Genomic DNA, 26,951 nt, shown 5'->3' on the forward strand with positions numbered 1-26,951 from the left:
AACAGACACATGGGCCACCTACGTGTCCTCCTACGGCAGGAGTAGTTTCCACAAACCTGCAAAACAAAAAGAAATGATCAGGTGACATGAATAGATTTATACAGCCATAAGCAAGAGATTCTTCCTGCCTGTGGGCGTCAAACTATACCCCCCCCCCCCCCCCCCCCCCCCTCCTTACTGTAACTATCAAAACTATCATAGTCTAAAACTATCATCTCATATTAAAACTATCATAATCACATTATCTGACTTTATCAGTTATAACAATGAGAAACGGTAAACAATTTGGCAAATAAATGACTTATAATTGTGCTTACCTGGTCCAGATGATCCACAGCCCCTTTGCATTTGTTATAATCCAGGATGATGTGGGGCTTTCTCTTCCCAGAGTCCTGGACTTGTAGCTCACGGTGCCTGGTGCTCAATAAGACAACATTTTTTCTTTACTTGGGGATGTAGGAAACCACAGCCTTGTCCCCCCTGTAGCGACCTGGACGGGAGAGACGATCATCGAATCTTACTGCCCGATTAATTTGCTCAAATCTTTTTTTTGACATGGTAGCAGGAAACAGAAGAGCCCTGTCTCCCCATCCCACAGGCTTGTTGTCGTTTCATGTTGAGACCTGTACAGGCCAGCCAGCATCACAAGCCCCATGTAAGCCTGCAACTCCTCCTCATCTATGTCCTTCCAGTCTTTTACTGACCTGTTGCCCTGCAGGTTGGTGAAATGCAGGATTAGCTGCATAATGTCCTCTGCAAAAAAAAAGATGGAAAGTGCTCACAGGGCTGCTGATCCTACGAATTGCATAATGGGTTGGTCCTGGGGTTAAAATGGGAGGAGGAAAAAATGGCAGGACCTCTTCATGTGTGGGTTGCCACATGATTTCTCCATTTTTAGATCTCCACTGGCCATCCTCCAGTCTTGTCTCTTCCTCCTGCTCTTCTTCCTCCTTCTCCTCCTCCTCCTCCTCACATGAGCTGCAAAGCTCCTCGGTGCCTGGCAAAAATTCTTCTTCGCTGTCAGAAGTATCTCCACTGCTTGTGGTTTCGTTTTCACTTTCTGAAGAGTGCAAAACTGCAGCAACAGCCTCCTCTAAACTGAGTGCACGCTTCATTGTGTCTGTGCAGAAATGACCACTCAGACCAGGCTGCAAAGTATTCTCATAGACTTCAAAGGTGCACCTGAATAAACATGCTATACCATACATCCAATAAGAGAGAGGAGGCTCACTCTTGATCAAGAAAAAACATAAACGCACGCCTTTGATCTCTCTCCCTCTCTCTCTCTCTCTCTCTCTCTCTCACACACACACACACACACACACACACACACACATGCACATACATACACACACAATACCATTTTATGGTGGTTAGCTGTTTTATTGTCATGCATTTTACAAGGTAAGATAACCATGTCCTGCATTCAAAACCACTGAAAATGTCTATGGTGGTGCTGTGCCTAATATTGTGCTGGTGTATGCTGGGTAATGGCACAGCTAGCGACTGGGTGACTTTATTCACCCGTTTCGGCTGTTATCAGTCCATACAATGGGCGTTATTAGCACAAATCAGTCCCATAGATATGGACCATCTCCTGCTAGATTGTTCAGAAGGTTGTTATCATCCATCCAGATGGAGGATCACTAACAGGAGCGTGGGAAGCCTCCAGAATCCACTCTGGCTGGAATCCGGTGGATTACAGCAGTGTTTACAGGTAAGACCATTTCAACGGACAGCATTTATAGAATGACTATTAAAAGTCAGCGAGTGTCAATAATGTTAATGTGGTTATGTTAGTAATACACCGAGTGCTAATATAACAGCTTTAAGATGCATTTGTAGATATTATTACGTGTTTTACCGTCTTTATGGTGCTAGCTTAAAGTTACAGTGTAAACGTTAGCTTATATTAGAGTAAAGCTGTTACTGTTTAAACGATGTTAGCGCAGAAATATTAGCTTCTGTCATGACTGATGAAGTTACTAGTTAATAAAGTTTCCAGTAAAGTGTTTAATCGCAGCCACAGATTGACAGCAAATATCTCGATTAGCTTCAGTGCATCTGTAATAAATATGTGCAAGTTTCAGTGCTTCGTTTAAACTGTATGTATCATACCCAGGGTCAGTGTAAAATACAATCCTAGCTGTGTGAACAAAGCCTGGCTCCTTTAATCCTGCATGAAAAACCTCAGGATGCAGGTTATTATTACTCTTTCCTGCTGGCACACCTGTCACACCTGAGAGTCAGCTAGAAACTTACAGTGACGTGGACATCATGCAAAGACTGCCAGACTCTGTAATACTGCAAATGATCAGTGACTCAAGTTAACACTAAACTTTAAACGGTACCTCTGTGTCTCTGTGTGCTGAACATTTAGGATTGAGTCAGGCTGCATCTGTGTTAGTCCTCTGACAGACTGGTGACCTGTCCAGGTGTGCTCTACCTATGACTACTGGGACAGGCTCTAGCTCCTGTAATAGAAATTTTCTGTTATTCTCATTTAAAGTATTTAAATGCTTATGCATATGCTTAGTTGTGACACTGTTATAGACTGTTCAGTGAAAGTTTCTAAAACTAGATGAACTTACTTCAGCAGTTTGAGAAAACAACTCCCTTTACAGGTGCTGATAACGCCAAGGGCACAAAACAGCATAACCATTGATCCGTTAGGTTTCATAGCGAGACACGTGAAGTGGCAGAGCTGACATGACTGAACTGTGATGTTTGATGTGTGTTTGCTCTCCTGTGCGCAGTAATAAATAGCTTGATCAAAATTCTTTCTGTGTTGCAGACTTTATTTAAAAAATTCCACGACACCCTCCACCCTCCCACTGTGAACATGAATTGAATATTCAGAAGACATTTGTTTAAATAGTTCTACAAATCTGAGCTGTTGGTGTGTCCTTGGATTGTGTGGTAATAATATTAGAGCTGGCAATCTTTCTTACTGAATCTCTACTATGAGTCATCTTACCTGAGATTAATTCTATGTTTACCTGTCAGCCTGGACGAATGTGCTGTGTGAAGGAAATTAAATTAAATCAGATCTGAACTGCGTACATTTAAGGAACCTGTTCATATTTAATTGAAATATGAACCAGTGATTTTTTGATTGCTGATTCCAAGAGAGTCTTTGTGGAAATCCTCTTTGGCTTTTTGTTATTTTAATTCTCTTTTCTGTTTTCCAGAACAGTTCTCCACAGTCACTGTCCATATGGGTCAGTGGGACCAAGAAGCACTCTGCTAATGTGTGGACTCTGACCAGCAACATCCAGCAAGACCCAGACAGCGTTTTCTATCTCCCAGCTGGAGTTTTTTGTTTGTCTGTGACTGGAGAGTCAGATTTTTGTTGAGCTTCACACTTACACTTCACACGTCAGTTTGCAGAGATCCCTCCCACCCTGGCTTTTATGTGCTAGATTTCTTATCTGAAACAGTAATATTTCAGTGGCTGCTGCTTATACCACAGGTTAATACACTCTACTGATCCCTGATAGGAGAATCATCAATTTTGCCAACAAAGAAGCCTGGTGGATGTTTGTTTACAGTCTGATGATGGGACATCATGCTCTGCATCTTCAAAGTTTGCCCCCTCATTATTATTCATACCCAGTAATGTGAAGTATGCTTATATCTACTATAACTGAACCAACCTGGTGCTCTTCATTGAGTCTGAATGTTGGATATTGTGTATCTCATGTTCTTTGGGCTTTGTTGTCCTCAGTCTTTTTGCAGGATCAGAAAACAAAACCAGGAGGCGCGTAAATGTTTCTTCTCCATGATGTTTCTTCAAATGTTTCTTCTGGATGATGATAAGACTGTGACACGGGATGCCACCTTTGGTCTTGTGATGAAGAAAAGCTCAGGAAGAAGTGTGATTAAATGGTACCCACATGTGTGCTGCTGAGAAGGATGTACAGGGGCACCTGCAGCCAAATCCAAGTCTCAGGTTAGTTGTAGTTGCAGAACGCTATAGACTGAGACATCTAAGGCATCAAATGTTTGATTAAACGGATGAAAAAGAGAAGTTTCTTCCCTATAATTATCACTTCTTAAAATCTGTAGCAACTTTAAGTCTGTCAGCATGCTGAGCATGCTCAGAATGTGACAATATATTTTTGTTCAATATTTAATTTCTGTCAGTTGCAATTGTTAAATGAAAAAAAAAAAAAAATATATTCTTATAATTTAGCAAACTAATTTATCAAAAAAAATATACATATATCTGTATTAGTTTTAATAAATTAATTTGACACCTGTATTGAAAATACCATATTGTATTCATACAGAATCAGTATGATATCATTGTTTTTCTGTTCACTGATTGTTGAAGCTAAGAGCTAGTTTGATCTGTTTAGATCTAAAGTATCCAAAGTTGAGCTCTAATGTTTCTTCACCCCTTTGTGTGTGATATGTGATTTCCTACATGCTGGCAGAGCAGAGCAGCAGTTTGTGCTCACAGATGGTGTCGGTGTGGAAAGACGGTGGTGTTTCCTCAGAAGAGAGTCACAAAGGGCACCAGTCCATCTCACCACCTTGACTTGCTGACTGATGCTTGTCTGCACTGCACAGAGGAAATCAACTGACCGAGGTTTGTCCAGTGACGTGTTATGAAATGTATATTTGTTTTATGCTTACAGATATGTTTTTCTTGACAGAGGCTCTGCAGAGGTTTGACAAAGCAGAGAAAATATGTGCTTTACATTTTACTGTGATTTATTGAGATATTTGTTGCCTGATGTTCAGCAGGAATGGAGAAATAGAATCAAAGGAAGATGTTTTTCCTGTTTTTGTAATGATGTAAGTAAATCTTCAATATTATTTATTTGCTTGGTTATATTAGGAGTGTTTCTGAGTGGGGGAGAGAGGAGTCATCATCCAGGTAAAGTGACGTGGATCAGTGGATACACTTGTCTCCCCTTTAAAGGAGACGATCCAAGTCATTCTTAAATGTTAGTACTTTCAAATACACAAACATCTTAAAGGACAGAAATGAACATCCAACTTTGACTGTAATACAAAATAAATCTTTGCATGTGTGTTTTCAAACTCTCAGATGGGCAGGATATCAGTCTTGGACTGTCTAACCTGCCGGAGCAGCACTGAATGACCACCACACATGAGCATGTTCCTGCAACATTCAGCATCTGATCCTTCATCTGTGTGCTGCTGCTTTTGGTAAGTACAGTTATCCAACTACAGTACCTCTAAACACATGCCATCCATTTCTTTTCTTTTTTTTTCTTTTTTTTGCCTGTCCCGTTTGGTTCTTTTGCCATCAGGATTATTGTCTAAAGGCGAAGAAAGATGCCCAACGGATTTACTTTACCAAATTGACCATCCCAGCCTTGCCGTAATGGTCTATTTGATATACCTTTTATTGTTTATTTTATTTATTTTTTATTTTCACTTGCTAGATACGGGACAGACTTGAATGAGGAAAAGAAAAGGGAGAAAGGAAGAGGGGGAAAACCAGCGGAGAAGAGGGACGGGGATAAAGAGCAAAAAAACAAAACCCAACTAAATAAGCAGACAAAAAAAAAAAATACATGTATCAATCACCTGGATCACCTGTTGAGAAAGAAAAAAGAAAACAAGCAGAAGAAAACGAGAGCAATACAATAAACAACATCACGATGATATATGGGAATATAACAGTAAATACTAAATATTAAACATTATTGTGCAGCACATAATATCGACAGCGCACAGTGTGCTTTGAGGTAGGAGCCAAAAAGGGTGTAGTTTGTGTGTGTGAGCACCCGTGTGTACACCTGTGAGCATGGACGTGCTTGTTTTTAAAAGGTTCCTTCATGTAATGATCTGCTAGAGCAGGGGTGTCAAACTCAAATACACAGTGGGCCAAAATTCAAAACTGGAACAAAGTCGCGGGCTAACATTAATATAAAAAAAAAAATCTTCCTCCAGATATGAGAATGAATCTTTTCTTATAGACTCAAACAAGTTTTGCTGAAAAACTGAATATGGAACAAGCAAAGCTTAATACTAAACTATATATATTAGCTGTATAATACCAGTAGGTCAGCTCTAATAGTAATTTGGTATGGCTTCGCGGGCCAAATGTAATTAGGCTGCAGGCCAGAGTTTGACACCTATGTGCTAGAGGGTGTGGGGATCCACAGCCCCGTCCACCAGGGCATGAAGCAGGTATGGAGGAGATCAAAACTCCAGACACCCAGAGGCCCTCAGAACACAAGAGACCAAGGAAGACCAACAGAGGGGCAGCTGCGCCACTTCTGCCATCCATTTCTAACGGCCTGGTTACTTCCTGTCAGTTACTTTAGAAACCATATGGTCACCTGACCTAACACTGTTTCTTCTTCTTCCCCTTAATGTTGAAGTGTCAAATGTCAAACAGCTGGAGAGGAAACTACACCAGTGTACTGGGATGTTTCAGCAACACGTGCCAGATGCTGTTCCTTCATGGTGACAGCACCAGAGACAGCCCCGCCTACCTCAGGACCTCGCCATTGATCATGATGATTATAATGATGACAGCGAGCGGAACTAAGACTGTAAAAATCCATGACCAGAATGTTTAGATGCTTTCTAATGTAATGTAATGTAATGAATACTGAGTTTTTGTCTCTCTTTTTTTTTCTCATTTGTTACTAACAAAGTTCACCAAACTCACACAGTTTACATTCTGTATGTTTCCATCAAGGTTTATTTTCGTAGAAATCATTGTTTTTCTCCTTTTCTCTTTTTCTCTTTTGTAATTGATGATAATTCAGTCAATATACTGCGCTGCTTCCTTTTATTGCGTCTCACATTGCTTTAAGTTTTTCAGTGTCCAGTTATTTTTTTACTGCTGTTTGAATTCTCTGTATGTTTGACCCTGTAGACTGTTTGATGGACTGCTTGTCTTCCTGTTTGTAACCGCCGCCTGTTTTTGACTAAAGATTTGGATTTCTGACTTTAACACAGCCTCTGCGTGTCCTCCCTTTGTGTCCTCTTCCTCTGTGAATGTGTTGCATGTGTCACAGATTCATTTTATTAACAGCTTTCCCACAGTGAGTTGCATCAGCATTCATTCACAGCACATTTCAGAAGGATTCAGATTAATAGAGTGATCTTATAGTCAGAATTATCCTGACAGAGTGCCACTGTAAATTATCTTTCATCAGGTAAATTTTAAAGTTCAGTATTTCAAAGCAGGAGTTATGAAGAATCATATTGGAATTAGGACTGTAACAATATGTACTTACAAAGTCAAAGTTTTTTAATTATGCTAGAATATTGGAAGACAATCAACTTTTAGTGTTTTCCGCATATTAATTATTCTGAAATAGAGACGGTGACCCTAACTGTACAGAAGCACTAAACAACTGACAATCTAACAGACATCATTGGCCTGAGCCGTCATGCACAGTGAGTCTGATTCTTTGCTGTGAGAGTATGACAAGCATGTTTCTGGTCAGTTTGGAACAAATAATATCACAATGTTGATCTTTTTTTCAATATTCCTTCTCTTTTACAACATAAACTGTGATCAAAGGTACTTATGTTCACAGCATGTAATAATACTGACAGTCCAGGGCATTGTGGTCTGTTGAGCTAGGGTTAGGGTTAGCAATTCAGACATATGTAATCAATATTAAACGTTTCTGACGTGGGCCACTGTCCGCAGTGTTGGGAAATCCATAGCAGGCTGGAACGAGTCAAGGTAGGTGAGCATCCACGAGAAGACACAGCAGATGCATCCTACTAATACTGACAGGACCAGGAGACTGCAGAAACCGAGCATCTTCTCTTCAGTGCCATCCTCTCCTGTCCCCCTCTCTGCCCGCAGCTCTTTGAGTATGGGGTGGAGAAGAGCGCAGAGAAACCCTTATTACTAATTCGTATTATAATTCAATTTTCATGAAATATTCATATTCAGTATCGGTCCTTTTATATTATAACCACGTATCCACCCAGGCTCATGGTGGGGCAGGGCTCTGTCCTGGGATGCTTGAGTGAATGGTAATGTACACCCTGACCAGGTATCCAGTCTGTCAGAATTGTTTTCAATATTTGGTTCAAAAACATGACTGAAAACAAAAATCCAACTAGGATTCTTGCATATGATGAATGAAGTCTGTCTTTGACTGTATTGTCCAGCTGATCCATCGAACCCCCAGCAGGTGAACCTTATTCATGACATAACACCGCAACAATGTAAAAAATTAAACAGCAACAGTCTAAATATAAAGTGCATTCTAAACTCCTCTTCAATAAATTATATGCAAAGAGTCATTCAGGACTGTAAAACGTGAACTACAGAACCCAGAGTCTTCATCATTAAATCTCTGGTTGCTTCATTTTTCTATACTATATCAGATACTTTAAAGGTTAGGTTAGGTAAAGTTGCACTGTCATTGTGAGGCAAAGTGTTTTATGTGTGTGTGTATGTGTGTGTGTGTGTGTGTGTGTGTGCGTGTCATGAACGGCTATAAAATGCCTTTAATTACAGAACAAAGCGGGGTTTGAGTTCGAGTTACGGCAGACTGTCACTACTTGTAAATGGAACGCAGCCTCCCTACGGCGCACAGCTAAAAACAGGAATCGGACGCGGTCCACCCAAGTCCACAGCAACCACCATAGCAACCGCCTAGCATGACCTTAAAAACATATTCTGTCTTCATAACTATCAAAAATGTGAAATGATTTGCAAAGTGTGAAAGTGTTACAGCTGCAGAGAGCTATGGCGGTATCTATGGAAGCTGTTTACATAGCTAATAATATACGATGTAACCATGGAGACAGTCAGTCACGTGAGCTAGCGGTGCATGTTTACTACAGTAAATAAGGTGATTGTGTGCACAGCGTCCACACGCTGCAGGGGGTAAAGACATTACTTCAATATTGTTTTGTATTGATATATATTTGCCTTCTGTTGACCATCACCTCAGGTTCACCATTACAGTTTCAGCATACAAATGCACACCGTCTAAATATGAACACATTCAAAACTCATGTCTCAGAAATAAGCACAGCTGTTCATGTTTGTCATTATAGTTTTATTTGTAAGAAAATTATGAACTTCATATTGTGTATCAAATAAAAGAACATTTCACAACTCTGAGTCAACAGAAACAGGTAACAGAAATGTCTCTAATGTGTACAGTGTAGTGTAAGCATTAAAAGATTATAAAGGAAACACTAACATTTATGTGAAACTAATTGTAATAAAAAATGAGCAGGTGCTTTATAGATTTAAAAGAAAGAATCTGAAAACAACACTTTTTTGGTCTAAGTGATCAAAGTAGAAAACAGAACTGATGTTCAAAAACAAACCGTAGCTGCACTAATATTACACATCTCGATTGTTGTGGTGAACAGACATGTTGCTTTTAAAACCACATGCAGTGTGTGGCCATCACTGAGACCATGAACGCCACTTCGCTGAAGCATTCTTCTTCTTCTTCTTCTTCTTCTTCTTCTTCTTCTTCTTCTTCTTCTTCTTCTTCTTCTTGCCATTAAAATGGAAGCAGAAAGAGCTGCTTTGATCTACTGAAAGGAAAAAGCAGAACATCTGAGCTGAAACCAGTCAGCTGAAATCATTAAGACAGGAACAATCATTCAATGCAGTGTCTCAGGTGGCTTAGCCTGTTACAACTGTTGATACAAGCTAAATACGGTTAACACACAGTATCAGGGAGCTCCAGTGTGGGAACTAGTGGCTTTACGTTTGTAGTCATTTAACTTTCATCCATTCATTCATTTAATTCAGGAGGAAGAAATGTCAGGTGGGTGCAGGCTGGTTACATGCATTTGGTCCCATGCTGTCTTTAACTAAATGACTTGGTTCATTTTATGGCTGGGCTGTATGTGGGGTTATATCATGTTATTTGGGCAGGAGTACCTGTCCCCTGTTAGACTTAGAAAGTTTCTCTATAAGTAGAGTTTCCAACTCTTATAGCACATCTGTGGCTTTTTGGTGGCTCTTTTTACCCCACACTGATTGTGAGTGTGTAAAATAGCCCCACTAGTTCTTTTGGGTTGCAGTTAACTTGGGAGGAAGGGGTGAGTCTGCCATGACTAGATGAATAACAATTATCTGGGATACATAAATTTCATAATGCATGCATATATCTCTATAAACCTGCCTGAGGGCTGCCATTTTTTACATTCAGTTATTTCTCTGTTGGAACTAAATAATGAATGTGTTACAGTTAAAGTGAAACACTGGCCAGTGTAAATGGCTCATTGGGACACAGAAACCTTTAAATTAAACCCTATCACCTGATATCGAGTGTCAAACAATATCAAAGCTGTAAAATCTGTTTACAGTCAGAATTTTTAAAAACTATGATTGTAAATAAATTCAAACATAGTGCTGAATATCAACACTGTGATTTCTTAGATTGTAAGCTTTACTTTAGTGCAACCAGTTGTAGAAGCCGTCACTCCAAACGTCTTTTGATAACAAGAAAAAAATACCTTTTCAGTACACGGCCTGAAGTTCTTCTCCGACATCTTCTGCCATCAGCTTTGTCTGCTGGTTTGAAGACAATAAACCACAAAAAAGATGATTTAGTCACTTTGTCTGCATCATGCAGCTCGAATGTGTCGTGTAACGATGTTGAATAGCCGTCGTTATCCCTCTGCTGTCAGTAGGATTGTACTGTAAAGCATCTCATTGATATGTGAGGAATGCTAATGTAACACGATAACAGACTTACATCATTAAAATATAAAGGGCAGGAGATATTTAGATATTTTTATATTTATATTACATTTTATAGCTGACAGGTAAATAGATAGAATTTACTAAATAGCTGGATGAACATGAAAAATATGTCCATAATCACAAATGACCATGAGAGCCAGTAGAATTAATTCAACTGGACACTCAAAAGATGTCCTTAAATGCTCTTTAAGTGGCAAAACAAATGAACAAACAGTTAATCGCTTACTTGAGATGAAATCTGCTCAGCTACTTTGAAAACAGCTTCTAACTGGTTCCTCCTTTAACAGGATGACTGCTCAGGGGTAAGGCCATCATGTAGTCCAGCAACCTTTATAGTTCTGCTTTGATTCACCAGGAACTATTAGGGAAACCTTCCAGCGCCTCCTGTGAAAGACACAGGGATAAACACAAACATTTATTAACATGTTCCACAGTCTTCCAGTTTGATTTTCTCATCCTGTGGACAACAATGTACATGGATGCAGGTTTATTGTTAACTTTTGTAAGGTTTATTTACTGAACATATCCAGCTGCAGCTCCACTGTGATCCTGAACTGGATAAGCACTTAAGAAATGTGTCAATAAATGGACGTACATCAACTTACTATATTTATCCAAACAGACTGGACCAATAATGCTTCACTGAGTTAGAGACTTTAACAGTCTCTTCTATGTAAGAATGTCTCGTGCTGATATACCAGCAAACTTGACAACAAAGGCTTTTCAGACTGCATGTAGCTGTCCTCTATGTCAGCTAACACATTTATATTCATGTCACACTTATTTCTGCTTTCCCATTTTATAATTATTACTTACATTTTGATTAGATTCAGGTGACTCAGCAGTCCCACACTGACAGATGAAACTTCTGTGGAAGAAGAATCTGAATTTTTTTGATTTCCAATCTAGTTAAACTATTAAGAATCTTTACCATAAATATGTGTATGTGAGTCTTCTATCAAAAGTTATAGCTATCTCTATGAAGTTGATGAAAACGTTTTATTTCGCTAAGACAGTGCGTTTCTTACGATCCCATGCATTTGAATGGAGTTCTCGCCCGACACAAAGTATAGGTTTTCATCTTGTGAATAACTTGAAAATCTTAGCTCAAAGAGCTGCAAAACCTGTTTGCTCAACACGGGGATATTGAATTCTATAAGATAAAGCCATAAATATGTGTGTCTGAACTTTCTATCAAAAATCACAGCTAACTTCATGAAGTTGTACAAAAAGGCTTTATTTCGCCGAGACAGTGCGTTTCTGACTATTACATGCATTTGAATGGAGTTCTCGCACGAAACAAAGTATAGGTTTTCATCTTGTGAATAACTTGAAAATCGTAGCTCAAACAGCTGCAAAACCTATTTCCCCAGCACGGAGATGCTGAATTCTATAAGGGAAAGCTATAAATTTGTGTGTCTGAGTATTCTATCAAAAGTTACAGCTGTCTTCATGAAGTTGATGAAAAACGCTTTATATCACCACGTTAGTGCGTTTCTCGCTATTACATGCATTTGAATGGAGTTCTCGCCCGACACAAAGTATAGGTTTTCATTTTGTGAATAACTTGAAAATCTTAGCTCAAACAGCTGCAAAACCTATTTCCCCAGCACGGAGATGCTGAAATCCATAAGGCAAAGTCATAAATATGTGTGTCTGAGTCTTCTATCAAAAGTTACAGCTATTTATATGAAGTTGTACAAAAACGCTTCCTTTCGTCAACACAGTGCGTTTCTTACGATTACATGCATTTGAATGGAGTTCTCGCCCGAAACAAAGTATAGGTTTTCATTATGTGAATAACTTGAAAATCTTAGCTCAAACAGCTGCAAAACCTATTTCCCCAGCACGGAGATGCTGAATTCTATAAGGCAAAGCTATAAATTTGTGTGTCTAAGTCTTCTATCAAAAGTTACAGCTATCTCGTTGATGGAAAAACGCTTTATTTCACCACGTCAGTGCGTTTCTCGCTATTACATGCATTTGAATGGAGTTCTCGCCAAACACAAAGAATAGGTTTTCATTTTGTGAATAACTTGAAAATCTTAGCTCAAACAGCTGCAAAACCTATTTCCCCAGCACGGAGATGCTGAATTCTATAAGGCAAAGCTATAAATTTGTGTGTCTGAGCCTTCTATCAAAAGTTACAGCTATCTCCAGGAAGTTGATGGAAAAACGCTTTATTTCACCACGTTAGTGCGTTTCTCGCTATTACATGCATTTGAATGGAGTTCTCGCCCGACAGAAAGAATAGGTTTTCATTTTGTGAATAACTTGAAAATCGTAGCTCAAACAGCTGCAAAACCTATTTCCCCAGCACGGAGATGCTGAATTCTATAAGGGAAAGCTATAAATTTGTGTGTCTGAGTATTCTATCAAAAGTTACAGCTGTCTTCATGAAGTTGATGAAAAACGCTTTATATCACCACGTTAGTGCGTTTCTCGCTATTACATGCATTTGAATGGAGTTCTCGCCCGACACAAAGTATAGGTTTTCATTTTGTGAATAACTTGAAAATCTTAGCTCAAACAGCTGCAAAACCTATTTCCCCAGCACGGAGATGCTGAATTCTATAAGGCAAAGCTATAAATTTGTGTGTCTGAGTCTTCTATCAAAAGTTACAGCTATTTATATGAAGTTGTACAAAAACGCTTCCTTTCGTCAACACAGTGCGTTTCTTACGATTACATGCATTTGAATGGAGTTCTCGCCCGAAACAAAGTATAGGTTTTCATTATGTGAATAACTTGAAAATCTTAGCTCAAACAGCTGCAAAACCTATTTCCCCAGCACGGAGATGCTGAATTCTATAAGGCAAAGCTATAAATTTGTGTGTCTAAGTCTTCTATCAAAAGTTACAGCTATCTCGTTGATGGAAAAACGCTTTATTTCACCACGTCAGTGCGTTTCTCGCTATTACATGCATTTGAATGGAGTTCTCGCCAAACACAAAGAATAGGTTTTCATTTTGTGAATAACTTGAAAATCTTAGCTCAAACAGCTGCAAAACCTATTTCCCCAGCACGGAGATGCTGAATTCTATAAGGCAAAGCTATAAATTTGTGTGTCTGAGCCTTCTATCAAAAGTTACAGCTATCTCCAGGAAGTTGATGGAAAAACGCTTTATTTCACCACGTTAGTGCGTTTCTCGCTATTACATGCATTTGAATGGAGTTCTCGCCCGACAGAAAGAATAGGTTTTCATTTTGTGAATAACTTGAAAATCGTAGCTCAAACAGCTGCAAAACCTATTTCCCCAGCACGGAGATGCTGAATTCTATAAGGGAAAGCTATAAATTTGTGTGTCTGAGTATTCTATCAAAAGTTACAGCTGTCTTCATGAAGTTGATGAAAAACGCTTTATATCACCACGTTAGTGCGTTTCTCGCTATTACATGCATTTGAATGGAGTTCTCGCCCGACACAAAGTATAGGTTTTCATTTTGTGAATAACTTGAAAATCTTAGCTCAAACAGCTGCAAAACCTATTTCCCCAGCACGGAGATGCTGAATTCTATAAGGCAAAGCTATAAATTTGTGTGTCTGAGTCTTCTATCAAAAGTTACAGCTATTTATATGAAGTTGTACAAAAACGCTTCCTTTCGTCAACACAGTGCGTTTCTTACGATTACATGCATTTGAATGGAGTTCTCGCCCGAAACAAAGTATAGGTTTTCATTATGTGAATAACTTGAAAATCTTAGCTCAAACAGCTGCAAAACCTATTTCCCCAGCACGGAGATGCTGAATTCTATAAGGCAAAGCTATAAATTTGTGTGTCTAAGTCTTCTATCAAAAGTTACAGCTATCTCGTTGATGGAAAAACGCTTTATTTCACCACGTCAGTGCGTTTCTCGCTATTACATGCATTTGAATGGAGTTCTCGCCAAACACAAAGAATAGGTTTTCATTTTGTGAATAACTTGAAAATCTTAGCTCAAACAGCTGCAAAACCTATTTCCCCAGCACGGAGATGCTGAATTCTATAAGGCAAAGCTATAAATTTGTGTGTCTGAGCCTTCTATCAAAAGTTACAGCTATCTCCAGGAAGTTGATGGAAAAACGCTTTATTTCACCACGTTAGTGCGTTTCTCGCTATTACATGCATTTGAATGGAGTTCTCGCCCGACAGAAAGAATAGGTTTTCATTTTGTGAATAACTTGAAAATCGTAGCTCAAACAGCTGCAAAACCTATTTCCCCAGCACGGAGATGCTGAATTCTATAAGGGAAAGCTATAAATTTGTGTGTCTGAGTATTCTATCAAAAGTTACAGCTGTCTTCATGAAGTTGATGAAAAACGCTTTATATCACCACGTTAGTGCGTTTCTCGCTATTACATGCATTTGAATGGAGTTCTCGCCCGACACAAAGTATAGGTTTTCATTTTGTGAATAACTTGAAAATCTTAGCTCAAACAGCTGCAAAACCTATTTCCCCAGCACGGAGATGCTGAATTCTATAACGCAAAGCTATAAATTTGTGTGTCTAAGTCTTCTATCAAAAGTTATAGCTATGTTTATGAAGTTGTACAAAAAGGCTTTATTTCGCCAAGACAGTGCGTTTCTTACGATTACATGCATTTGAATGGAGTTCTCGCCCGAAACAAAGTATAGGTTTTCATTATGTGAATAACTTGAAAATCTTAGCTCAAACAGCTGCAAAACCTATTTCCCCAGCACGGAGATGCTGAATTCTATAAGGCAAAGCTATAAATTTGTGTGTCTAAGTCTTCTATCAAAAGTTACAGCTATCTCGTTGATGGAAAAACGCTTTATTTCACCACGTCAGTGCGTTTCTCGCTATTACATGCATTTGAATGGAGTTCTCGCCAAACACAAAGAATAGGTTTTCATTTTGTGAATAACTTGAAAATCTTAGCTCAAACAGCTGCAAAACCTATTTCCCCAGCACGGAGATGCTGAATTCTATAAGGCAAAGCTATAAATTTGTGTGTCTGAGTCTTCTATCAAAAGTTATAGCTATGTTTATGAAGTTGTACAAAAAGGCTTTATTTCGCCAAGACAGTGCGTTTCTCGCTATTACATGCATTTGAAAGGAGTTCTCGCCCGACACAAAGTATAGGTTTTCATTTTGTGAATAACTTGAAAATCTTAGCTCAAACAGCTGCAAAACCTATTTCCCCAGCACGAAGATGCTGAATTCTATAAGGCAAAGCTGTAAATACGTATATCTGAGTCTTCTATCAAAAGTTATAGCTATGTTTATGAAGTTGTACAAAAAGGCTTTATTTCGCCACGTTAGTGCGTTTCTCGCTATTACATGCATTTGAATGGAGTTCTCGCCCGACAGAAAGAATAGGTTTTCATTTTGTGAATAACTTGAAAATCTTAGCTCAAACAGCTCCAAAACCTATTTCCCCAGCACGGAGATGCTGAATTCTATAAGGCAAAGCTATAAATACGTATATCTGAGTCTTCTATCAAAAGTTATAGCTATGTTTATGAAGTTGTACAAAAAGGCTTTATTTCGCCAAGACAGTGCGTTTCTCGCTATTACATGCATTTCAATGGAGTTCTCGCCCAAAACAAAGTATAGGTTTTCATTTTGTGAATAACTTGAAAATCTTAGCTCAAACAGCTGCAAAACCTATTTCCCCAGCACGGAGATGCTGAATTCTATAAGGCAAAGCTGTAAATTTGTGTGTCTGAGCCTTCTATCAAAAGTTACAGCTATCTTCATGAAGTTGATGGAAAAACGCTTTATTTCACCACGTTAGTGCGTTTCTCGCTATTACATGCATTTGAATGGAGTTCTCGCCCAAAACAAAGTAATTTGAAAATCTTAGCTCAAACAGCTGCAAAACCTACTTCCCCAGCACGGAGATGCTGAATTCTATAAGGCAAAGCCGTATTTATGTGTGTCTGAGTCTTCTATCAAAAGTTATAGCTATGTTTATGAAGTTGTTCAAAAACGCTTTATGTCGCTAAGACAGTGCGTTTCTCGCTATTACATGCATTTGAATGGACTTCTCGCCCGACACAAAGTATAGGTTTTCATTTTGTGAATAACTTGAAAATCTTAGCTCAAACAGCTGCAAAACCTATTTCCCCAGCACGGAGATGCTGAATTCTATAAGGCAAAGCTATAAATTTGTGTGTCTGAGTCTTCTATCAAAAGTTATAGCTATGTTTATGAAGTTGTACAAAAAGGCTTTATTTCGCCAAGACAGTGCGTTTCTCGCTATTACATGCATTTGAAAGGAGTTCTCGCCCGACACAAAGTATAGGTTTTCATTTTGTGAATAACTTGAAAATCTTAGCTCAAACAGCTGCAAAACCTATTTCCCCAGCACGAAGATGCTGAATTCTATAAGGCAAAGCTGTAAATACGTATATCTGAGTCTTTTATCAAAAGTTATAGCTATGTTTATGAAGTTGTACAAAAAGGCTTTATTTCGCCACGTTAGTGCGTTTCTCGCTATTACATGCATTTGAATGGAGTTCTCGCCGGACACAAAGTATAGGTTTTCATTTTGTGAATAACTTGAAAATCTTAGCTCAAACAGCTGCAAAACCTATTTCCCCAGCACGGAGATGCTGAATTCTATAAGGCAAAGCTGTAAATTTGTGTGTCTGAGCCTTCTATCAAAAGTTACAGCTATCTTCATGAAGTTGATGGAAAAACGCTTTATTTCACCACGTTAGTGCGTTTCTCGCTATTACATGCATTTGAATGGAGTTCTCGCCCAAAACAAAGTAATTTGAAAATCTTAGCTCAAACAGCTGCAAAACCTATTTCCCCAGAACGGAGATGCTGAATTCTATAAGGCAAAGCCGTATTTATGTGTGTCTGAGTCTTCTATCAAAAGTTATAGCTATGTTTATGAAGTTGTTCAAAAACGCTTTATGTCGCTAAGACAGTGCGTTTCTCGCTATTACATGCATTTGAATGGACTTCTCGCCCGACACAAAGTATAGGTTTTCATTTTGTGAATAACTTGAAAATCTTAGCTCAAACAGCTGCAAAACCTACTTCCCCAGCACGGAGATGCTGAATTCTATAAGGCAAAGCCGTATTTATGTGTGTCTGAGTCTTCTATCAAAAGTTATAGCTATGTTTATGAAGTTGTTCAAAAACGCTTTATGTCGCTAAGACAGTGCGTTTCTCGCTATTACATGCATTTGAATGGACTTCTCGCCCGACACAAAGTATAGGTTTTCATTTTGTGAATAACTTGAAAATCTTAGCTCAAACAGCTGCAAAACCTATTTCCCCAGCACGGAGATGCTGAATTCTATAAGGCAAAGCTATAAATTTGTGTGTCTGAGTCTTCTATCAAAAGTTATAGCTATGTTTATGAAGTTGTACAAAAAGGCTTTATTTCGCCAAGACAGTGCGTTTCTCGCTATTACATGCATTTGAAAGGAGTTCTCGCCCGACACAAAGTATAGGTTTTCATTTTGTGAATAACTTGAAAATCTTAGCTCAAACAGCTGTAAAACCTATTTCCCCAGCACGGAGATGCTGAATTCTATAAGGCAAAGCTATAAATTTGTGTGTCTGAGTCTTCTATCAAAAGTTACAGCTATCTCCATGAAGTTGATGGAAAAACGCTTTAGTTCACCACGTTAGTGCGTTTCTCGCTATTACATGCATTTGAATGGAGTTCTCGCCCGACACAAAGTATAGGTTTTCATTTTGTGAATAACTTGAAAATCTTAGCTCAAACAGCTGCAAAACCTATTTCCCCAGCACGGAGATGCTGAATTCTATAAGGCAAAGCTATAAATTTGTGTGTCTGAGTCTTCTATCAAAAGTTACAGCTATTTCCATGAAGTTGATGGAAAAACGCTTTATTTCACCACGTTAGTGCGTTTCTCGCTATTACATGCATTTGAATGGAGTTCTCGCCCAAAACAAAGTAATTTGAAAATCTTAGCTCAAACAGCTGCGAAACCTATTTCCCCAGCACGGAGATGCTGAATTCTATAAGGCAAAGCTATAAATTTGTGTGTCTGAGCCTTCTATCAAAAGTTACAGCTATCTTCATGAAGTTGATGGAAAAACGCTTTATTTCACCACGTTAGTGCGTTTCTCGCTATTACATGCATTTGAATGGACTTCTCGCCCGACACAAAGTATAGGTTTTCATTTTGTGAATAACTTGAAAATCTTAGCTCAAACAGCTGCAAAACCTATTTCCCCAGCACGGAGATGCTGAATTCTATAAGGCAAAGCTATAAATTTGTGTGTCTGAGTCTTCTATCAAAAGTTACAGCTATGTTTATGAAGTTGTACAAAAAGGCTTTATTTCGCCAAGACAGTGCGTTTCTCGCTATTACATGCATTTGAAAGGAGTTCTCGCCCGACACAAAGTATAGGTTTTCATTTTGTGAATAACTTGAAAATCTTAGCTCAAACAGCTGTAAAACCTATTTCCCCAGCACGGAGATGCTGAATTCTATAAGGCAAAGCTATAAATTTGTGTGTCTGAGTCTTCTATCAAAAGTTACAGCTATCTCCATGAAGTTGATGGAAAAACGCTTTAGTTCACCACGTTAGTGCGTTTCTCGCTATTACATGCATTTGAATGGAGTTCTCGCCCAAAACAAAGTAATTTGAAAATCTTAGCTCAAACAGCTGCGAAACCTATTTCCCCAGCACGGAGATGCTGAATTCTATAAGGCAAAGCCGTATTTATGTGTGTCTGAGTCTTCTATCAAAAGTTATAGCTATGTTTATGAAGTTGTACAAAAAGGCTTTATTTCGCCAAGACAGTGCGTTTCTCGCTATTACATGCATTTGAATGGAGTTCTCGCCCGACACAAAGTATAGGTTTTCATTTTGTGAATAACTTGAAAATCTTAGCTCAAACAGCTGTAAAACCTATTTCCCCAGCACGGAGATGCTGAATTCTATAAGGCAAAGCTATAAATTTGTGTGTCTGAGCCTTCTATCAAAAGTTACAGCTATCTTCATGAAGTTGATGGAAAAACGCTTTATTTCACCACGTTAGTGCGTTTCTCGCTATTACATGCATTTGAATGGAGTTCTCGCCCAAAACAAAGTAATTTGAAAATCTTAGCTCAAACAGCTGCAAAACCTATTTCCCCAGCACGGAGATGCTGAATTCTATAAGGCAAAGCCGTATTTATGTGTGTCTGAGTCTTCTATCAAAAGTTATAGCTATGTTTATGAAGTTGTTCAAAAACGCTTTATGTCGCTAAGACAGTGCGTTTCTCGCTATTACATGCATTTGAATGGAGTTCTCGCCCGACACAAAGTATAGGTTTTCATTTTGTGAATAACTTGAAAATCTTAGCTCAAACAGCTGCAAAACCTATTTCCCCAGCACGGAGATGCTGAATTCTATAAGGCAAAGCTATAAATTTGTGTGTCTGAGTCTTCTATCAAAAGTTACAGCTATCTCCATGAAGTTGATTGAAAAACGCTTTAGTTCACCACGTTAGTGCGTTTCTCGCTATTACATGCATTTGAATGGAGTTCTCGCACGACACAAAGTATAGGTTTTCATTTTGTGAATAACTTGAAAATCTTAGCTCAAACAGCTGCAAAACCTATTTCCCCAGCACGGAGATGCTGAATTCTATAAGGCAAAGCTATAAATTTGTGTGTCTGAGTCTTCTATCAAAAGTTACAGCTATTTCCATGAAGTTGATGGAAAAACGCTTTATTTCACCACGTTAGTGCGTTTCTCGCTATTACATGCATTTGAATGGAGTTCTCGCCCAAAACAAAGTAATTTGAAAATCTTAGCTCAAACAGCTGCGAAACCTATTTCCCCAGCACGGAGATGCTGAATTCTATAAGGCAAAGCCGTATTTATGTGTGTCTGAGTCTTCTATCAAAAGTTATAGCTATGTTTATGAAGTTGTACAAAAAGGCTTTATTTCGCCAAGACAGTGCGTTTCTCGCTATTACATGCATTTGAAAGGAGTTCTCGCCCGACACAAAGTATAGGTTTTCATTTTGTGAATAACTTGAAAATCTTAGCTCAAACAGCTGCAAAACCTATTTCCCCAGCACGGAGATGCTGAATTCTATAAGGCAAAGCTGTAAATACGTATATCTGAGTCTTCTATCAAAAGTTATAGCTATGTTTATGAAGTTGTACAAAAAGGCTTTATTTCGCCAAGACAGTGCGTTTCTCGCTATTACATGCATTTGAATGGAGTTCTCGCCCGACACAAAGTATAGGTTTTCATTTTGTGAATAACTTGAAAATCTTAGCTCAAACAGCTGCAAAACCTATTTCCCCACCACGAAGATGCTGAATTCTATAAGGCAAAGCCGTATTTATGTGTGTCTGAGTCTTCTATCAAAAGTTATAGCTATGTTTATGAAGTTGTACAAAAAGGCTTTATTTCGCCAAGACAGTGCGTTTCTCGCTATTACATGCATTTGAATGGAGTTCTCGCCCAAAACAAAGTAATTTGAAAATCTTAGCTCAAACAGCTGCAAAACCTATTTCCCCAGCACGGAGATGCTGAATTCTATAAGGCAAAGCCGTATTTATGTGTGTCTGAGTCTTCTATCAAAAGTTATAGCTATGTTTATGAAGTTGTTCAAAAACGCTTTATGTCGCTAAGACAGTGCGTTTCTCGCTATTACATGCATTTGAATGGACTTCTCGCCCGACACAAAGTATAGGTTTTCATTTTGTGAATAACTTGAAAATCTTAGCTCAAACAGCTGCAAAACCTACTTCCCCAGCACGGAGATGCTGAATTCTATAAGGCAAAGCCGTATTTATGTGTGTCTGAGTCTTCTATCAAAAGTTATAGCTATGTTTATGAAGTTGTACAAAAAGGCTTTATTTCGCCAAGACAGTGCGTTTCTCGCTATTACATGCATTTGAAAGGAGTTCTCGCCCGACACAAAGTATAGGTTTTCATTTTGTGAATAACTTGAAAATCTTAGCTCAAACAGCTGCAAAACCTATTTCCCCAGCACGGAGATGCTGAATTCTATAAGGCAAAGCTATAAATTTGTGTGTCTGAGTCTTCTATCAAAAGTTACAGCTATCTCCATGAAGTTGATGGAAAAACGCTTTAGTTCACCACGTTAGTGCGTTTCTCGCTATTACATGCATTTGAATGGAGTTCTCGCCCGACACAAAGTATAGGTTTTCATTTTGTGAATAACTTGAAAATCTTAGCTCAAACAGCTGCAAAACCTATTTCCCCAGCACGGAGATGCTGAATTCTATAAGGCAAAGCTGTAAATACGTATATCTGAGTCTTCTATCAAAAGTTATAGCTATGTTTATGAAGTTGTACAAAAAGGCTTTATTTCGCCAAGACAGTGCGTTTCTCGCTATTTCATGCATTTGAATGGAGTTCTCGCCCGACACAAAGTATAGGTTTTCATTTTGTGAATAACTTGAAAATAGCTCAAACAGCTGCAAAACCTATTTCCCCAGCACGGAGATGCTGAATTCTATAAGGCAAAGCTGTAAATACGTATATCCGAGTCTTCTATCAAAAGTTATAGCTATGTTTATGAAGTTGTACAAAAACGCTTTATGTCGCTAAGACAGTGCGTTTCTCACTGATACATGCATTTGAATGGAGTTCTCGCCCAAAACAAAGTAATTTGAAAATCTTAGCTCAAACAGCTGCAAAACCTATTTCCCCAGCACGAAGATGCTGAATTCTATAAGGCAAAGCCGTATTTATGTGTGTCTAAGTCTTCTATCAAAAGTTATAGCTATGTTTATGAAGTTGTTCAAAAACGCTTTATGTCGCTAAGACAGTGCGTTTCTCGCTATTACATGCATTTGAATGGACTTCTCGCCCGACACAAAGTATAGGTTTTCATTTTGTGAATAACTTGAAAATCTTAGCTCAAACAGCTGCAAAACCTATTTCCCCAGCACGGAGATGCTGAATTCTATAAGGCAAAGCTATAAATTTGTGTGTCAGAGTCTTCTATCAAAAGTTATAGCTATGTTTATGAAGTTGTACAAAAAGGCTTTATTTCGCCAAGACAGTGCGTTTCTCGCTATTACATGCATTTGAAAGGAGTTCTCGCCCGACACAAAGTATAGGTTTTCATTTTGTGAATAACTTGAAAATCTTAGCTCAAACAGCTGTAAAACCTATTTCCCCAGCACGGAGATGCTGAATTCTATAAGGCAAAGCTATAAATACGTATATCTGAGTCTTCTATCAAAAGTTATAGCTATGTTTATGAAGTTGTACAAAAACGCTTTATGTCGCTAAGACAGTGCGTTTCTCACTGATACATGCATTTGAATGGAGTTCTCGCCCAAAACAAAGTATAGGTTTTCATTTTGTGAATAACTTGAAAATCTTAGCTCAAACAGCTGCAAAACCTATTTCCCCAGCACGGAGATGCTGAATTCTATAAGGCAAAGCTATAAATTTGTGTGTCTGAACCTTCTATCAAAAGTTACAGCTATCTCCATGAAGTTGATGGAAAAACGCTTTATTTCATCACGTTAGTGCGTTTCTCGCTATTACATGCATTTGAATGGAGTTCTCGCCTAAAACAAAGTAATTTGAAAATCTTAGCTCAAACAGCTGCGAAACCTATTTCCCCAGCACGGAGATGCTGAATTGTATAAGGCAAAGCTATAAATTTGTGTGTCTGAGTCTTCTATCAAAAGTTATAGCTATGTTTATGAAGTTGTACAAAAAGGCTTTATTTCGCCAAGACAGTGCGTTTCTCGCTATTACATGCATTTGAAAGGAGTTCTCGCCCAACACAAAGTATAGGTTTTCATTTTGTGAATAACTTGAAAATCTTAGCTCAAACAGCTGCAAAACCTATTTCCCCAGCACGGAGATGCTGAATTCTATAAGGCAAAGCCGTATTTATGTGTGTCTGAGTCTTCTATCAAAAGTTATAGCTATGTTTATGAAGTTGTACAAAAAGGCTTTATTTCGCTAAGACAGTGCGTTTCTCGCTATTACATGCATTTCAATGGAGTTCTCGCCCAAAACAAAGTATAGGTTTTCATTTTGTGAATAACTTGAAAATCTTAGCTCAAACAGCTGCAAAACCTATTTCCCCAGCACGGAGATGCTGAATTCTATAAGGCAAAGCTATAAATTTGTGTGTCTTAGTATTCTATCAAAAGTTATAGCTATGTTTATGAAGTTGTACAAAAACGCTTTATGTCGCTAAGACAGTGCGTTTCTCACTGATACATGCATTTGAATGGAGTTCTCGCCCAAAACAAAGTAATTTGAAAATCTTAGCTCAAACAGCTGCAAAACCTATTTCCCCAGCACGGAGATGCTGAATTCTATAAGGCAAAGCCGTATTTATGTGTGTCTGAGTCTTCTATCAAAAGTTATAGCTATGTTCATGAAGTTGTACAAAAAGGCTTTATTTCGCCAAGACAGTGCGTTTCTCGCTATTTCATGCATTTGAATGGAGTTCTCGCCCGACACAAAGTATAGGTTTTCATTTTGTGAATAACTTGAAAATAGCTCAAACAGCTGCAAAACCTATTTCCCCAGCACGGAGATGCTGAATTCTATAAGGCAAAGCTGTAAATACGTATATCTGAGTCTTCTATCAAAAGTTATAGCTATGTTTATGAAGTTGTACAAAAACGCTTTATGTCGCTAAGACAGTGCGTTTCTCACTGATACATGCATTTGAATGGAGTTCTCGCCCAAAACAAAGTAATTTGAAAATCTTAGCTCAAACAGCTGCAAAACCTATTTCCCCAGCACGAAGATGCTGAATTCTATAAGGCAAAGCCGTATTTATGTGTGTCTAAGTCTTCTATCAAAAGTTATAGCTATGTTTATGAAGTTGTTCAAAAACGCTTTATGTCGCTAAGACAGTGCGTTTCTCGCTATTACATGCATTTGAATGGACTTCTCGCCCGACACAAAGTATAGGTTTTCATTTTGTGAATAACTTGAAAATCTTAGCTCAAACAGCTGCAAAACCTATTTCCCCAGCACGGAGATGCTGAATTCTATAAGGCAAAGCTATAAATTTGTGTGTCAGAGTCTTCTATCAAAAGTTATAGCTATGTTTATGAAGTTGTACAAAAAGGCTTTATTTCGCCAAGACAGTGCGTTTCTCGCTATTACATGCATTTGAAAGGAGTTCTCGCCCAAAACAAAGTATAGGTTTTCATTTTGTGAATAACTTGAAAATCTTAGCTCAAACAGCTGTAAAACCTATTTCCCCAGCACGGAGATGCTGAATTCTATAAGGCAAAGCTATAAATACGTATATCTGAGTCTTCTATCAAAAGTTATAGCTATGTTTATGAAGTTGTACAAAAACGCTTTATGTCGCTAAGACAGTGCGTTTCTCACTGATACATGCATTTGAATGGAGTTCTCGCCCAAAACAAAGTATAGGTTTTCATTTTGTGAATAACTTGAAAATCTTAGCTCAAACAGCTGCAAAACCTATTTCCCCAGCACGGAGATGCTGAATTCTATAAGGCAAAGCTATAAATTTGTGTGTCTGAACCTTCTATCAAAAGTTACAGCTATCTCCATGAAGTTGAAGGAAAAACGCTTTATTTCATCACGTTAGTGCGTTTCTCGCTATTACATGCATTTGAATGGAGTTCTCGCCTAAAACAAAGTAATTTGAAAATCTTAGCTCAAACAGCTGCGAAACCTATTTCCCCAGCACGGAGATGCTGAATTGTATAAGGCAAAGCTATAAATTTGTGTGTCTGAGTCTTCTATCAAAAGTTATAGCTATGTTTATGAAGTTGTACAAAAAGGCTTTATTTCGCCAAGACAGTGCGTTTCTCGCTATTACATGCATTTGAAAGGAGTTCTCGCCCAACACAAAGTATAGGTTTTCATTTTGTGAATAACTTGAAAATCTTAGCTCAAACAGCTGCAAAACCTATTTCCCCAGCACGGAGATGCTGAATTCTATAAGGCAAAGCCGTATTTATGTGTGTCTGAGTCTTCTATCAAAAGTTATAGCTATGTTTATGAAGTTGTACAAAAAGGCTTTATTTCGCTAAGACAGTGCGTTTCTCGCTATTACATGCATTTCAATGGAGTTCTCGCCCGACACAAAGTATAGGTTTTCATTTTGTGAATAACTTGAAAATCTTAGCTCAAACAGCTGCAAAACCTATTTCCCCAGCACGGAGATGCTGAATTCTATAAGGCAAAGCTATAAATTTGTGTGTCTTAGTATTCTATCAAAAGTTATAGCTATGTTTATGAAGTTGTACAAAAACGCTTTATGTCGCTAAGACAGTGCGTTTCTCACTGATACATGCATTTGAATGGAGTTCTCGCCCAAAACAAAGTAATTTGAAAATCTTAGCTCAAACAGCTGCAAAACCTATTTCCCCAGCACGGAGATGCTGAATTCTATAAGGCAAAGCCGTATTTATGTGTGTCTGAGTCTTCTATCAAAAGTTATAGCTATGTTCATGAAGTTGTACAAAAAGGCTTTATTTCGCCAAGACAGTGGGTTTCTCGCTATTTCATGCATTTGAATGGAGTTCTCGCCCGACACAAAGTATAGGTTTTCATTTTGTGAATAACTTGAAAATAGCTCAAACAGCTGCAAAACCTATTTCCCCAGCACGGAGATGCTGAATTCTATAAGGCAAAGCTGTAAATACGTATATCTGAGTCTTCTATCAAAAGTTATAGCTATGTTTATGAAGTTGTACAAAAACGCTTTATGTCGCTAAGACAGTGCGTTTCTCACTGATACATGCATTTGAATGGAGTTCTCGCCCAAAACAAAGTAATTTGAAAATCTTAGCTCAAACAGCTGCAAAACCTATTTCCCCAGCACGAAGATGCTGAATTCTATAAGGCAAAGCCGTATTTATGTGTGTCTGAGTCTTCTATCAAAAGTTATAGCTATGTTTATGAAGTTGTACAAAAAGGCTTTATTTAGCTAAGACAATGCGTTTCTCGCTATTACATGCATTTGAATGGAGTTCTCGCCCGACACAAAGTATAGGTTTTCATTTTGTGAATAACTTGAAAATAGCTCAAACAGCTGCAAAACCTACTTCCCCAGCACGAAGATGCTGAATTCTATAAGGCAAAGCCGTATTTATGTGTGTCTGAGTCTTCTATCAAAAGTTATAGCTATGTTCATGAAGTTGTACAAAAACGCTTTATTTCGCTAAGACAGTGCGTTTCTCGCTATTACATGCATTTGAATGGAGTTCTCGCCCAAAACAAAGTATAGGTTTTCATTTTGTGAATAACTTGAAAATAGCTCAAACAGCTGCAAAACCTACTTCCCCAGCACGGAGATGCTGAATTCTATAAGG

At 38.4% G+C, this 26,951-nt stretch overlaps 1 long non-coding RNA gene across 1 annotated transcript; it reads left to right on the forward strand.

Moving 5' to 3' along the window:
• The first annotated feature begins 1,613 nt into the window (after positions 1 to 1,613).
• On the forward strand, positions 1,614 to 6,946 carry LOC146394132 (uncharacterized). The gene is made up of 7 exons (XR_014797177.1): positions 1,614 to 1,717; positions 3,192 to 3,586; positions 3,728 to 3,952; positions 4,440 to 4,594; positions 4,847 to 4,955; positions 5,060 to 5,181; positions 6,366 to 6,946. It is a non-coding gene; the product is annotated as an uncharacterized LOC146394132 (long non-coding RNA).
• Positions 6,947 to 26,951: the final 20,005 nt, after the last annotated feature.

Source organism: Perissodus microlepis, chromosome 1 (assembly GCF_051167445.1).
Source record: "Perissodus microlepis isolate ML-2025 ecotype Zambia chromosome 1, ASM5116744v1, whole genome shotgun sequence".
Classification (NCBI taxonomy): Eukaryota; Metazoa; Chordata; class Actinopteri; order Cichliformes; family Cichlidae; genus Perissodus; species Perissodus microlepis.